The sequence below is a fragment of the Heptranchias perlo genome, chromosome 21, assembly GCF_035084215.1.
Source record: "Heptranchias perlo isolate sHepPer1 chromosome 21, sHepPer1.hap1, whole genome shotgun sequence".
NCBI lineage: Eukaryota > Metazoa > Chordata > Chondrichthyes > Hexanchiformes > Hexanchidae > Heptranchias > Heptranchias perlo.
This window is the reverse complement of record NC_090345.1, coordinates 19,844,755-19,858,148: the sequence shown is the minus strand read 5'-3', so window position 1 is coordinate 19,858,148 and position 13,394 is coordinate 19,844,755. Positions and strand designations below refer to the sequence as shown.

General features: G+C 37.6%; 1 protein-coding gene across 27 annotated transcripts in view; it reads left to right on the top strand.

Annotated features, from left to right (window-relative positions):
• The window catches only part of tcf7l2 (transcription factor 7 like 2), a 153,397-nt gene that overhangs the window by 112,188 nt on the left and 27,815 nt on the right, over positions 1-13,394 (top strand). The window lies entirely within an intron of this gene.

Genomic DNA, 13,394 nt, shown 5'->3' with positions numbered 1-13,394 from the left:
TCCAATGACAAATACAGTATTAATATTCATTAACTGCTTTGACAATGCTAATTTTGATGCAGTAGTAAAGGGCCTTCCAAAGTTAGCGGCCAAAGCATCAGAGCTGTAGAAGGTGGCAAGATAATTTGTGCTGGTTTGCTGAGCTGCAGCTTTCAAAGTAAACCAAAGCTAGGTAAAAAGTTCTGAAGTATTGTGAGGCAAGGCTGCGGAAGTAATACGATCACAGTCCGCCAAAAAATTTGACACCTCCGATGAAGCTTGTTTGACTGAAATTTCAACCAAGTTGTAACAAAAAAAACATAACATGGTAAGTCAGCGCATTTTTTGATTTTGTTTAATCTTTTGATCTTTTCAATTATAACCATTTGAAGATCAATAGTCATTTTTTTCCTAGTATCCTTTAAAGGCGCTCAGCGGTGTCATTCTGCGTGTGTTAGTAACGCAGGCTTCAAAAGCGGGCAGTGAAGCTTTATGCAGCCGCTTGGCACATTCAACTGTGGCAAATATTAGAGTACAGATATGCAACTTGCTAAGTTGCCTTTTATTTATTTTTCACTTGGACTCGATGTATCAAAATTATTGCATAGTTTGGCATTTCCTGACAAGTGTGTTTAACTGAGCTGGTTATGTGGGCAAAATAAACGGTAGGTTAGCCATTATACCTCGGGGGAGGGAGCAAAATTCTTTTTTGTCTGTGGCTTCAAAATGCCAGCCAATTTTACTTATGGGAGGCTGCAACTGGTATTAATGTTGCCAAGTAAGCAAGTGAGTGTTCTTTTGTTCCCTTCTGAACTGTTAGAGCTGTTTGGAGCTGGTTCTGATCAAATGAGCGCTGCCATCTCATTATCTCTTTCCCATGGAGCAAGGTAATTCACTGAATAGAACTGAACTTGAGCATCTTTTCCTGGAGAGCTGGAGTTGGATGCAATCGCTTCGTGTTCCTATCTCAGCAACATCTCGGCTGTAAGTGGCTCAGGTGGGGGTGCTGCCCTCCAGTGGATCTGCCCACATCATGAAGAGCTGGCTGATTTGTGCTGTAGCACGGGAACGACAGCATGCTTGAATTCAGGCAGTGTGAAGCATCGTAATTTGAGCAGGTGTAAATGGTAAGTTAGCACATTTTAAGAAGGGCTGAATGTTACGATAAATGCTTTGAAAAGCGTTAGTCCAGATAGACAAAAATTATGACTTTTAGATGAATTGTATTTTAGAATGTGTTCATTTTAATTGAATTTTTAAAAAAAAAACTTTAAAAAAAAACTATTGAGAATAAAGGAAGTATTCAGATTTTTTTGTTACTTGATGTAATGACTGAAGTTGATCTGACTTGGCAAGTTTGATTTGCATTCTCTCTTTCCCACAGTTTTTTGCTTTTCCCTTCACATCCCCCCCTCCCCTTCCCTCAGTAGATGCAAGGTAAATATGTGAGCTGAAAAGGTCTGGTATTTTAAGTGTTCACCTTTCGTCGTCTGTGTGGTGAGCTTTCCTCCCGCTCCTTTTTCTTCTCACATCCTCCAATCCCAAAGAAATCTGTGTTGAAGTTGCCCATCCTTTCTGCCGCACTTAGCGCTCATTGTGCTAAATGATTAGTAACTGTCCATCATCAGCAACCAAACTCCCAGTTTACTTAAGAAATTGCACGTGTGACAAAGGAAGCTGCTGGAGTGTGGTGGCCACCGTGAATAGAGGGAGGGAATGTAATTAGCTGCCTCGTTGTTGGGCTTTTTACATGTCAAACTGTAGCCTCATTGCCTTTGTTAGTGCCTGTATTGCACCATATAAAGGAAATTCAAAGGTTTTGTTTTGGTATTAAGGCCTTAAAGATTCCTGGCCGACACTTTGCACGCGAAGGCCAGATTAGTGCAGAGCACTAAATAAAGAGGGAAAAACTGCACACTGTTTTGTTTCCCCTGTTCTCGTGTCTTGTCACTTTTCTTGCGCAGTACAGACAAACGAGAGGAAAAAGTGTGTTAAGTGTTCTGCAGAACCTACTAAATGAGTTTAAAACTGTATACGTGTAAAGTTTGTTTTTAAAAAGTTGATGGGTTTTTTTGGAGGGGTGGGGGGGTGTCGTGGGCTGTATTCCACCTATACTCAGGAGGGGGTAGGGGTTAATGGGAACATTTCATTACTTTTGCTTCTATTGTGAAAAGCATTTACTGGAACACATGAGCTGCCCCCAATTTGGAGATGGAGAGGGTTTTGTTTGGGGATGCAATTAGCGACGGGAAGCAGTATGTAAAGAGCAACTCAGAAAGAGAATCCTTGCAATACAAAAGCTGCTCTTGTATATTGTGTGTAGCCGAGGTCAGCCAGTAGAAGCTGCAGCGAGGTCTAGTGCTTTGCCTTTTTTCCCCCCCTTATTTACTGTTATAATAAAAAAAAAACTGCTGGAACTGATGGCAAGACCTCACAGGTGTCTTTTTGTATATATATATATATGTGTGTGTATATTTATTGTCACAGTGTCAAAAAAATATAGCTTTCTCACAGATCTACCCCCAGATGTTCAACGTGAGGGATTTGACATTCCCACAGATGTGACTGCATGCTACAGTTTGTTGATCATGCTCCCTTAACCAACGCTTGTGTCTTCTCTCCTGCACTTATTGATACCTTTCCATATAGAGTTGCAGCATTGTCATTTTGGTAATCCTAGGAGAGTTGCAGGCTTTGAAAAGAAAATAAATGATACACATGAGGTTATACCCGTGTGTACGGTCTTACTCGTTTCTAAGTGAGGATTTTGGTGCAGTGATCTATGTTATCGTTTTGAGTGCGTCCTAAATTTTGGTACCTGCTGTACGGCAGATATAGGACTGCACCAGGACTAAGATGCTACTAACAGCAAACATGAATGAGGATGTTGGTTCTAAAAACACCAGGCCACAGAACTGGAAAGCTCTTGATCTTTTGAGACATCTTTTTTTAGTACTTTAAAAAAAAGACTCTAGAAAAACCAGGAAGAAACAAAGCGCAGTCGGCACCAAGGCAAGAGAGAACGGGGGGGGAAAAGTTGTAGAGGTTAAGAGACAACAGAAGACAAAGCGGCATGTACCCGAGGGATGCAATTTTGCTGGGAATGGAAGAAGGGAACAATAAAGGAGGAACGCTAGCCTCTGGACTCTCCTTTCTCCATCAGTTTGGCTGCTGGCACCTCAATCTAAACAGCTGGGTAAGTTACTGTATGCTACAGTGCACGTTTGTATTTTATTTCACCCGATGGGCTTCAGATAAGGCCAGTTACTCTGGTTAAGAGGTGGTCAGCTCAGGCAGCGACCTTCTATCCAACACTTGAAACTGTGACCTTTGTGTCGCAGCTTTCATAAGAATCTGTTCTGTGAAGAAGAAACAAAAAAGAAAATCCAGTTGCAGGCAGCATGACATTTCGTTTTCTTTACAAAAGTTGTTTTAACCAGCTCGGTACTGATTTTTTCTCCTATAGCTGCCTAGTACGGGATATTCTACTCTCGTAGATTTCAGTACAGGATTTGCATTTTAGACTAATTCCGACATTCCATTGTCAATTTAGTTAAATTGTACTTTTAAAATTTAAGTGGAATACATTCCAATGCCTTGAAGAAGAGCTACTTATGTGGCTTAATTGTCAAAGCTGTTTTGAATGCAACAGTGTGCAAATCATATACTAAAACGGGACTTTTTTTCTTTTACTATTTATGCGTGTCATTTCGGGGAGGGTGGGAGGGAGAAAAAGTCATATTTTTTCTTAATTAATTCTTTATTATCATGTAGTCATCAGTTGGATCCAGAAAAGCAAACTGTTTTAATTTATTTGAAAAAAAGCGCTTTACATTATCAAGCGTAAAATAAATGTTGCTAACACACTGAAGTACTGTGCTATAATTGCTCCCTGCCATGCATTCTTTCCTCTTAATACTTGTACAGTGTCTGTTAATACTTCCAGGATTGCACATAATAATTTGATGTACTGAAGGTTTACTCATTTGAAGTGTTAAAAAAAAATAGTTTAAATAAATTATTAGTAGCATGACGCTCCTCTGATATAATAGGTGTTTGTAGGATCCTAGACAGCTAGTTGGTGTAATCCAAAGCACTCATTTTCATTTAGATTTTTATGAGGGTGCGGAAGGTTTTATTTAAATTTAAAAAAGGAATATATGGAGCATTTCGGAACAGTCTTTTTGAGTTTACAGGAAAACCTCACTTTTAAGGTTTTTGCTCTTAGTGCTTCGTGGGATAATGTAACAAAAGCCTTCCATTCAATGATATTTTAGAACGTACCCAACTGACAATTTGTGTCTGATATTTTGCGTTCACATCGGATTTAAAAACAAATCTGATGGTTTTTAAAATATGTATCTAAGTTGAGGTTTTCATTTGCGTGTATATGTGTGTGTGTGTGTGTGTGTGTATATATATATATATATATATATTCCACTGCTGTGGGAATGTCTTTTTCCTGCTCTGAACAAAATTAGTGCCAGATGTTCTGAACATACCATCAGAACAAATAAAATGAGCATTTTAAGGTTGAAATTTTATTATTTTTTGATAAATGTCCCCTGTGATCCCCTCATAGAATAACGCTCTGTAGCTTAATTATGTTATATTTCACTTAAAATACATATTTGATGTTGACTAGCATTTGAATAACAATTACGCAAACATGTTAAGTGTGTGATGGGACATTTTACAGCAAATCCTAAGCATTCCTGTGTTAAAGCATTAATTATCATACACTTTATCTTCCCCTAGAACTTGTTGGTGTTGAAGTAATAATGTCTAGCATTTTAAGTTGCATATTTCTGTTGTAGAGAAAATCACTATTTTTGAGGTAGCATGAACTTGCATCATTGTGGACGTGAATAATTTTTCCTTAGATGTGTCAAATATAGTACATATCATTTCAAAACTTTAATCTACCTTGTAGAGTATTTTTTCTTCAACATTTTGAAGTCTCTTCTCCACCCCCCCCCCCCACCCCCTGTTTAAACACCCCTATAATTTGTTGTTGGGCATAATTTTGTTTCAAAAAAACATCTGGTGCAGCACACCCCAGTGAAACCATTTGTTAATTTAGAAGGAACATTTACTTGACGGCTAATTTTAATCCTAATCTACTCTAATGCCAAGACTGATTGTCTGTATGAACGTTTTGGCCTGATGTTGCAAAGCTGCAACTGTTCCATGATTTGAATTGAGAGAGATGAACAGAAGTAGTAGGTAAATGTGTTTAACCAAGTGCTTAGGACCTTTTGCAATGGGGGTTGATCAGGGCTTCACTTTGATTGTGTTGAGTAAATGCACTTCTAACGAACGCAATGAAATAGTTCTACATTCTCTTCACATCCTGCAAACCTGCTGTTGAAGATCAATTAATGACTTTAGTTTTTGACACTTCGAATACACACTTGATTGTCACTCAAGATTTTTATATTTGTTTAGTAGTAGTTGGATAAAGAAAACATTTTGCTCTCCGTGGGGGTGTTCCCATTAAGAGGCCTCTACTATATTTTGTTGCTTAATCACTCAATATGGTAATTTCACTGATTGAAGCTACATTAATGTTACTAAACGCTGTAGGCAAAATTATAGCCACAAAGGTACTGTAGTCATTTTCCATATGTTTTGAAGGCCATGAAAATACAAGCATTTCAAAAAGTAAGCCTTTGTTAAGTACGTATAAAATTGGCCCACTCTTTTTCTCTGTTCCTCTTTTTTTTTTTGCTCGCACACGATTGCTTTCTGGTTTATACTAAAATGAATACTTGGATTTGAGCCTTGGTGCTGCTATTTATCAGGTCACTTGCTTGGCAGATGTCTTGTACTGCTGGAATTTGTCAACCTGAAACACCAATCGATCATTGCCTGTCAGTTAACTTTCCTTGTACTACTTGTCCAGTCTGGCACACACGTTCTACACAGAGTTCAGTCATTGTACGGTGGACTCTGTGAAACTCTTTTATACATTGGACTGAACTGCTGTAAGTGCAAATTGATTTTTTTTGCTGAAAAGAACGATGCTCAAGGCTCCTCTCAATACGTATATGTGCATTGTAAGAGACGGTAACTGCTTTGTAAAGGATGACCTTTCTGTCCTCGGGCTCAATGTTATCAATGGAAATAAGTAACAACCATCTAAATAACTGCACTGTTTGATAAAATTGCATGAGTTTAAGATCACCACCCTTATTAACTCAAAAAATGTGAATTAAAGCACAGGATTTTCCAAAATCTTAGGTTACTGAATAACATTTTAAATATTAAAATGTAGCAAGCTGGCTAATATAGCAGCTAACCTAGGCAGATAATTGTAAAATTGTTGTAACAGACAAAATATTTATTGGGTAAGGGCAGTCAAAAATAAATTAAATGTGTTCTGAAAGGGAGTAACATGGACTAGCCCTTCATTATAATGTTCTGCAATGACCAAAAACTTCTCTCACCATGTATGTTATGTTTATGGGTCACTCTCTAACGGAGGAGCCACCCAAACAAAACATTTCTGAATTTTTTTTGTAAGACTACAAGACTTCTTATAGAGGGCCCTAGGTGTAAAATGGGTGGAATTACTAAAGCAATTGGGATAAAGGGCTCCTTTTAGCAAGCCACTGCATTTGCAATGGAGTTCACGTTGCAGTTGGAGTAACTTAAATATTCTCAAGCAGTATTTAATGTACTATAACATGCAGTGATAACTTGTTAATCCACCTTTTTGTAAGTCTGCTCCTTCATTGTTTTCCCTACTTCTTGTGGCCTTTTGTTCTCTGCATGTTTATCTAGCAGTCTTAATTATTCTGTCTTACAACACAAGTGAGTCCCAACCACATATTTAAGTATGGCCACATCATGCCACTCTTCTCTTCTTTCCCCCTCACACCCCCCCCACAAAGAAAGACCTATTTTTTTTCTCTGCCATATATGGGCATTACTATGGGTTTCAGAAGATGGCTATTGAGGAAATCTTCCAAACCGTGATGTTTCTATGTTTTTAATTGTAGAACTATTTTAAATTATAGCAATAAGTGCCTACTTTCAGCTATTTCTGTACTGGGAGTAGAACGAGGAAGATGTGTGTTTGGTTTATGCTACATTATGTAGTTTTGATGTACTTCTGAATTTGTCTTTTGAAACATTAACCGTCCGAGATAGTCATTGGGTGAGAAGGTTTTTATGAATGCTCGTGTTAGCTGAGAGTGCCACCACAAGGGTGGCTGTTTCACTGAAACACACTTAAGATCTTCCTGCTCCCAAAATATGCAAGGAAAACGGTATAGCTAAATAACTATTGGTTTAACGTAAGAAATGCATTTAATCACTGTAGTTCTCTACCAAATGGCTGAGGATAGTAGGCCCCAAAGTATGATTTTAGTTTATTTCACTTATACAATTGTAACAATTGGGTGGTCAGAAAGTGGTCTTTCTTTTTTGACAGCTGGAACAGCGTGGAAATATGTGAGAGCATTCTGGAGAGGTTTTGTGCTGCCTGATTGTGCAGTATTGTCTTGGTATGCTGTTGTCAGTGCTCCTGTCATCGTTTGTTGGAGGAGAAGAGAGGCCTCTTTCTGAACAGGAGAGTTTTACTAGTCAATGAAGGCCTTGTCCTTGGGAACAATGGCCAGTTAACAAAGGGCAAGACCTTGGCCAGAAATGAGCTATATAATACTGTGAAAGGGCGCAGACCACTGTATATACAAGAATAGGAAAAGTAGATTTGGAAGAAAATGCTTACTCAGGTGTGAAGTTTTTTTTGGTGGGCAAGAATGTGAATGAAAGCACGGATTTAAATATTGTCCTTTAGGAAATCCTTCAACTTCTGTTAGTGGAGAATTTTCATTATTGAGAGAGTTGCTGAGGAAAATTTAACTCTTGATAGATTTTTTTTTTTAAATCTCACTTTTCTTTTAAAATTGCGGTTGGTACATAGTTGCCCAGCAATTAGGGAGTTAATAAAGAGCAGACTTTTGGAATAAGAGAATGTAGTGTTGCAGACCATTAAGATTAGTAGCTTTGGAACAGTAAGCCATGTCTGGGTACAGCCAAGCTCAGGGCTAGTAATTTAAGCAAAGCGTTAGACTGCCAGAATTAGCCTGGGGAAGGCAGCCTGACAGGCCCCCTTGTGTAGCTGCTTTTGTTTTATTATACTTGGAGTACAAATGCACTTTTCAGACCCAGTCTTTCTTCAGCTGCACAGAACTGCGATGAACGCAATAGGGTGCATTCAGTAGAAGGCACAGGGTAGAAAGATGGACGTAGCAGCTCCAGTTTGTTTTGCCTGCTTCTTGATTAATGACATCAGAGGTGAATGGCAAGCTTTCATTTCTCTTGGGTTACCAATCTTTTTTTTAAAAAAAGCGGGGAAGGAGTATGAGTGTTCAATCAATCTTTGACTGCCACATTCCTGATTGTGAATACTGTGTAGGGTCCACCCTAGTGAAACATCTCCCACCACAGCTTATTTGGAATGTGACGCTTAAGTACACTTGAAAGGTCAGAGGTTGACTCTAGAGTTTCCTGGATAAAGTGTTGTGCAATGGTCCAAGAGGAGGGGTTTCCCTTCACAGCCTGCCTACTGCCACTGTTTGATGGACAGCTCCACTTCCTACAGGCATTTCCTCCATTTCCTCCCTTGACAACAGCTTAATATTCTAACATCCTCTTTCCTTCATGTAAATCCCAAATAACACAGTTTTAAATAGAGAAAAGTGACAAGATTATTTTCTGTAGTTCCCCATTGAATGTAGTTTGTTGGCTACCATAGTTAAGAAAGGAAAAAACTCAACTCAACCAAAGGGATAAAAATAGATATGATCTCCACTAGTTGGGGGTGGGGGGGGGATGGAGGAGAATGACCTCGACAGGAGAAAAAGAATGGGGTGGGAGAGAAAAGTGAATACTATGTGTGGAGAGCGGTACTATAAAATCTGGTACAAGTAGCCACACGTTTTGTACTTGTGCTTATGTCTGCACAGGAGTGACCTACAGGCAAGGCCACTGGTTTGTGATTTTTCACAGGAAAAATGGACAGCACCACAGAATGTGATCCTCAATCACCAGCAAAAGTCTCATGCAATGAAAAGCAGAGGTTCTATCTAGAGGCAATTGTAATTTTTATATTTCCCATTTTATCATGCTTCTCTGCTAGACACATTTTTTTGGGGGGGGGAGGGAGGGAGGGAAAGTGTCCGGATGATGAAAAATCACCGCAACTGTTCTTGATATACATTTAAGTTGAAACTGCCAAATCTATTATTAAAAGCCTTTTTAAAAAAAATAATATCTTCATCCCCCTCTTTATCCATTCCAAAAAAAAATACTCAGGGTTACTTAACAAAATAAGCGGAATACTATTGCCTCTATTTCTTCCCCACAATACAAGTAGGTCATACCGGAGCGAACTCTAATAACAAAGCTGAACAAATGGGCCACATATCAAGCTGATGCACTGACTATCTTGATGCTGATTTTTATCCTAAGTGTGTACAGTAGCGATGCTTCCTATTTTACAGTCAAATGCGTTCAGTATTTTCAGTAGAAAAAATATCTGGCGCGGTATCACTTCCTGAAGGTATAAAATAAAAAGCTTTAAGAATTGGGAAGGGGACGAGGGTACCCTCACCACAATAAAAATGACACATTTTGTGTCTTTTTTTCCATACACACTGGGTTATTACCTATTTGGCTGTGAGTGTTGGAGACTCATTGGTACTTCTGTTTAAAAATCAAACTGTTACTTAACTGGGCTTAATTGGGGAATCTGTGTCAGGGAACTGAATTAACATCAATACAGTTATTAACTTGGGGTGCTTCACTGAACCTTATCATTTGAACGCTAGATGTTATTTTTAGCTTCTTCAGGCTGCCTGTCATTAGAGTATATTTCTTCTTTGCATGTTACCAGAAGTCACAGTTTAAATATATATATATATTTTTTTTTTAAAAGCCCAAGCTAATCATTTATTTTAAAGGGGTGCTCATAGACTTCCTCTTCAAAGTTTTCACTGACTGAAAATATAGTAAATATTAGCATTTTCTGACACATGTAAAAGTACAAAAAAACCATTCAGAACTACCACTTTGAAATTCAGCATATATTTCTCCTATTTACACACATTAAATCATTAATCCAAAATAAACAAACCCCAAATTCGAAAAATGAGAAAAAGGTAATGGTTTGAATAAGGTATCCCTTCATTATTATTTGGTTTTAATAGATGACATTTATCTGATAAATGTACTTTTCTAGAGATACAATATCACTGTCCTGGAGATTTGTGTATGAATATATAGAATGTGCTCGAGGCATAATTCATTCCCATACTTCGTGGTATTTCCTATCAAGAAACTTTCTTCTCAGCCCTATTACTACCTTGTAGTCCAGCTTTCATGTTTAGCTTTGTTTGCGCGATTGATGATGTAATCTGAAGAGCTGTATTGTGTTACAGATTGTAACTGCCTGTTACCTTATCGTTATTCAGTGTGCTCTACAGGTTGCTTGTAGCACCTGAATGCTTTATTACCTAATGGGTTTTAAAGGGCAACCAAATTCAAAATCAACTTCTTAGCACCAGTCAATCGGATTGCAATGTTGGGGTGATACAAATATACATTTGGACGGAATGTAAACTGGTAGTTTGATACGTGCTCATGTGTTACTCTTAGTAAGCAATGTTAATTTTAGTTTGATTTTAAAAAAATGTGAATCTGCAAATATTGTATTTTTCCTCTTGGGGAGAGAGAAGTGTTTTATTCTTACATTCTTTCTTTTGTTCTTTTCTCTCTTTTTCTCCCTCTTTTTTGTTTTTCTCTCCCTCTTTCGTTTTCTCTGCTTTCGCTCTCTTTCTCTCTCTCTCTATTTTCACTTTCTATTAAAACATGTGAAAAGAATGATTTTGGTGGTGACTTTGCTATCTTCTATTTTATTAATGTTATTATGAATTATTCTTCCAAGAAGTGAATTTTGTGTTTATTAGGCATGGGATGTTATCCTGTGAATTAAATATTTTCCTGCTATTTGAATCCATTCCATCAGGTAGAGCACTAGCCAAATCCTGGAAAGCCCCAACAATGCACTTTAACCCAAACAATAGTAAAGTACCCACCTCAACATAGATATGACTTTCCACATCAACTATTCTTATGGCTTCTCTGAGTGAGACTGATTATTTAGTGCCATATAATGGGTAGTTTTGCGCTGTAGATTGTGTCCAATGAAATCTGGATTGAGACTTGCACAAACTCATTTGGAACCCTTGCAGCCAGTGGAAGGGAATGAAGTGCTGTGTACAGGCATGGCCATGGTGACTTAAGAAAAAATGTAGATGTAGTGGAAAATATTGTGTGATTCCAGCTTTAAGATCATAATGCCATGAATGGAGGCTAAGGAGGTTAAATCTTATTCCTATGAGAATAGAAGACTAGAAGAGAATAATATCCAAGTCTTTAAAATAATATAAGGAATTGATGAGATAGATGTAGAGAGCTATTTTTGCAAAAACAAAGAACCAGGCCCATTATTTATGAACTAAAACATGCGGGCATGAGTCGAATTTAACTTGGAGTACACCACGTTTGGACTCATTGACTTTTGAACCCAAGCAAGGCATTCAAAAGGGAGTTGGATCAATTCCCTCTTCATTGGTAGTGGGAGTGGTTTAAAGGCTACATCAGATCAGGTGCTGGTACAGCTGAGGATGCTGGACTGGCTAAAATTCTTTTCCTGTTCATACTTTCTTAGGAAATATTATATCCCCTTTACTCTAGGCTGCATTAGACCTGGGATCTTTGCAAAGGAGGTAATGTTCTAACTACTGTTTTCCTATGTGTTAATGTATGTTAAATTGAAGTTCTTCTTTACTGTAAGCTGGTTGAAATATTAATCTTGTCCAGTAAAATGTAGATTCTGAAGGGAAAAGTGGTGCAGGATCAAAGGAATCTCTAAAATGAGATGGACTGAAGTCAGATTGTATTGGGTCCTAATTGATTTTTTTTTTGTTAGTAAATGTTTTATTGCAATTGAAATTAGCTTGTTGTTGATGATGAGATGGGGCTTTCAAAACATTTGTGAAGGGGAAGAAACTGAATCATCATCTACTCTGTATTGTGCATCCCTCATCTAAACTCATTACTACAGTAGCAGGCGCCAATTAGAAGCAGGAGAGACTGTAGACAGTAAATAACTAGCTGTAGCCTCCTGCTGTTTGCTCGCACGATTCTACAGCAAATTCTTTCCGAAGCATAAACTTACAGGACACTTATGATGCCAGTCCTACTGCCCAAAATGCCCTGTAGCATCTTGATGAAATCTTCATGCCAGAGTTCAAGGTTTTGCTTCTCATTTGTTTCAATGGGAAGCAGATCTGTTTTATTTTAGAGACATGTGGTTGGTTGTCTGTGACTGCTGTTTGTTACTATTTTGGACTTTTGATAGAACAGTAACAAAATTAACCCTGCAGATCCTACATGTCAATTGTGGTTTTCAAAATATGCACATGTTTTCAAGAAAAATGAGTTTTTGCACATTTGTTGTTGAGTGTAACTAAAATAGAATCAGGTAATTTATTACCATTATGATTTCATAAGTTCAAAGCATTTTGTTAAAACTTTTATCCAAAAGTTATAGTTTTATCAGCTTTTTAAAATAAAACTGTAGTACCGGGCTACTGCTGTTAGATGTCACTGGTGGGCGCACATACAAAGTGATAGAGACACCTAGTGGCATTGCATAGATAACACCGTCTCCTAGAATGGGTATCTTCAGAGCATTTTCATAATTTTATTTTACTGGGTATCTTTAGTCTAATAACTCTCGGATTTGCAGTCCTCAAATAGTTAAAAAGGACATAATTTAAATTACATGTACTTACGTTCCCATGTGATTGCATGTGTAATATATATAACTCTATATGGCAATAATTCAGCAAAGCAGACCTGGTGATGACATAAACTATTCTCTCAATTCCTGAATATTGACAAGACCTTTGTGGAAATATTTCCCTGAACTCACTGTTATATCTGCATTTTTAAAATATATAGTGTTGTCCTTTAATTTCACAATACAATAATTGTGCGTTAGAGCTAATTTATCAAAAAGGCTCATTGTTACATGAAGAATAAGTGTTTTGATTATTCTGGTTATTTTTATATTGATATTAATCTAAATTGTCTTTTATAAAAATTGTTTATTGTACTTGTAATTGGTCTGTTGGACAATAATGGGACAACTGATTATGGAGTATCATGGGTAAGTTGAATTGGAGTCAATAAAATGGACAAAAAGACCAGATGATGTTTTTGTTTCCCAACAATTCACAAACCAAGCTAAATATACCAGGTAAAAGCAAAGCATCTCCTTCATTGTGTTCACAGTTGTCTGTCATTGTAACCTGAAAAGGCTTGTATTTTAATAATTT